Here is a 3,078-nt window from a genome sequence, read left to right on the forward strand (position 1 = left end):
TTAAACAGATTTTAGAACAGACAAAATATTAAGATGTATATGACACAAAGATTTCAATTAAATTTCAATTACATTTCATTGTGATTGGACTTGACATGAAATTGAATCGCAAATGTCATCATCACGTCACGCACAATATGAATGGCATAATGATACATTCACATTAATGCGAATGCGTGACCGCATTTATCGCGGAATGTTTCCGTACCGCCGTTCGCATACACATATATCCATGTGCGGCATCAGCTCACACCACCGGCACGCACGCTGTTGTACCAATAGTTCTAATTTTAGACAAAGATTGATTATAAATTCAACGAGAACGCCCTATGTGTAATCCGTAGATCTGGCTGTGTTGGGGTTCCGAGCGTGAACGATTTTAATTGGCGCTCGCGGTATAATTCGCTTGCTGCATTCGGATCATGAAAATTCATATCGCGCGTTCGAAGGACTCGCGCCGGTGACGCACACTTCGCTCGATGCTTTGGACGAAAATTGCCTCGACAAGAATCGTTCAATTTATTGTTAAACGTTCCGACTTTTCGGCTTCGGGCGAGCGCACCGTGCGCGTACTCTTTTCACTTTCAAGGCGCGTGAACTGGTTATTGCACGTAGGATGAAAAAGAAAAGAGATATAAGAGTGGCGGCGAGCGAGCGAGCGCGTACACTCGACGGCAAATTACGCGATCGTATCGCAACCGAAAAAAATCGTAATATGGATGTAACTTTTATTTCAGCATCTTCATCGATCACTTATGTAACGCGCGACGGTCTAGCGAGCGAAATTTATTGCGGCGCGCATCGTCTCCGCCTTGTCTTCATCAACGCATAATGAAATACAGATTGTTCATAGGTTCGGTGATCAGGATAATCAACGGTGAGCCCGAATAAAAGCCTGGCACTTATCTCGGGACGCGATACGCTAATTCCTGCAGTGGGATTTGCAATTAAATATTTTTTTACATTTGTTTTATGTATTATATAGTTTCATTTATTATACTTTCATTTTGCCAGTCTTATTTGATTAAAATCTTAGCTTACTTTACCTTATGATTTATTTGTATAAGTCATGCATGAATCCAATATGTATCATATAATCACATAATAATAAGCTATGTAATATAAAATATACTTAATAAATTACTTCAATAAATTATATATATACATATGCGTAATCATGCCCTTAATAAAAGATGTGCACTGAAAAAGAACACCAAAATGGAGTGTTTCATCGCCTCTAAAAACGCGGAAAGTAAACACGTGATTATTGGCATTACGCGCAACGCTCGTACTACTTAATTAACGTAATTATCATGGCACGCAATTCGCTCATTCAAACACTACTTAATTAAATAAGCCACTAGAGCCTACAACAAGCGCGATCTTGACACGTATAGCAAGCGTGCGCGGCTTATTAAAAATGTTAATCATCCTACGCGCAGTTGCGCAAGCGTTCGTGCAAGCGCACGTTGGACGCTTACAAAGTTTTGGAGACTTAATTCGAGGCCCGTAAGTGACAGTCGATTCGCGTTCCGTAATCGTTTCGTAACCGCATAATTATAATCGCGGCACGCAAGGATCGCCTGCGTACCAATCGCCGAACGATCGAGTTCATGCGTATACGCTAGAGTTTGAATTATTCAAGAAATTCACATCTCAAGGATGGAACGAGTTCCGCCGGCGATTCGTTCCTCGGACGGAACGCCGCGCCGCTTTGTCCGAGCCGAACCGCTCCTTCTGTTTCCTGCCAGGATCCTTCTTCTCTGAAAGAATTTCACGTGGCGCTCTCGCCTCGATGTCCGCCTCTCAAAAGAGCCATACTTTAATATCCTCTCGTCTCTCTTTCTTTCGATCTTTCGGTCTCCTCCACGGCTCGTTTTCAAAATCTAGCTTTAAATATGAATGGTCGAGTGGTACGGGATAAGAACAGGCGAGGAGCTCCTAGGACTTTGGTCAAATTCCAGCCGACCGGCCGCCAACGACGTTTATTTTTCCGTTTCTGGTCCGTTCCACTTGTCTGTTTACATAGGATAATGCCGGCGCACAAATGCACACATGGTGGAAATTGATAAAAGACAATACGGAGGCAAAATGTGGTGTACTCATTAAGCTAATTGGCAGATAAAGATAGACATGGACGAGCGAAGTGTGACAGGCAATAATCAAAGTAAAATCACGTTTATCGGATAATAACCGGTACTTTGCAAATCTTGCAAGGAACTTTCGCGTTCTTCATCATCCGCTTGCGCAACGTTTTCTCGAGCTGAGAGTCGATTGGTAACACAATTGAAAACGCAGGGATATAAATACAATTTAAGATCGTGAATGCATGATAAGCCTGATCTACGACGCCTCTACTCGGAACTCTCTCGAGGAACTCTCGAAACGAGAGGGAGAACGCGTAGCGCGGAGAACGCAACGCGCGATTTACGGGAAATCTTCGACAATGTCGTATAAGCATTACGCCTCCAATTTCGCAACACTTGTCTCCCTTCTGCGTAGTCGTAATTTACATCGCTGAGTATCTCTCTCGGTAGCAGCCGACGAGATCGCACTCTCGCGTCTCGGCCTCGTGACGGACGCGAGAAGAGTATCCCCGACGAGAGCATTGAATACCGACCTCGAGGAGGACCGATGAGGAGCTCCTCTCTCTCTCTCTCTCTCTCTTTCTTGCTTCTTTCTTGAGACGTTTCTTCGACAAACCGAAAAATTCGAATCCGCTTTGCTGCGGGGCGGCCATATGGCGCAGATTTGATTAATTGTGCGTGCGAGTGCGCGCGCAGCATCGCGAACACGCGAAACATTATTATCCCGCAGACGAATTGCCTCCGCTACTTTACATGCCGCTTCTTCGTCTGCGCGGCGGCGCGCCGCAGATAAACCGCATCATTTGATCATCATCCTCCGTACGACCCCGCGCGAGCGCGTCGAAAAGAACGCCACCTCAATGCCGGTCGCTTTCTCAGGCACTTTCGACGACAGCCTCGAACCCCGGGTGATGTATCGCCACGATTTTTTAGCCGATGCTGGGCTTGTATCAACCATCGATCGGCGCACCGCGCGGTGAGCTTCGTGCCG

Source organism: Ooceraea biroi, chromosome 9, assembly GCF_003672135.1.
Source record: "Ooceraea biroi isolate clonal line C1 chromosome 9, Obir_v5.4, whole genome shotgun sequence".
NCBI classification, from domain to species: Eukaryota; Metazoa; Arthropoda; class Insecta; order Hymenoptera; family Formicidae; genus Ooceraea; species Ooceraea biroi.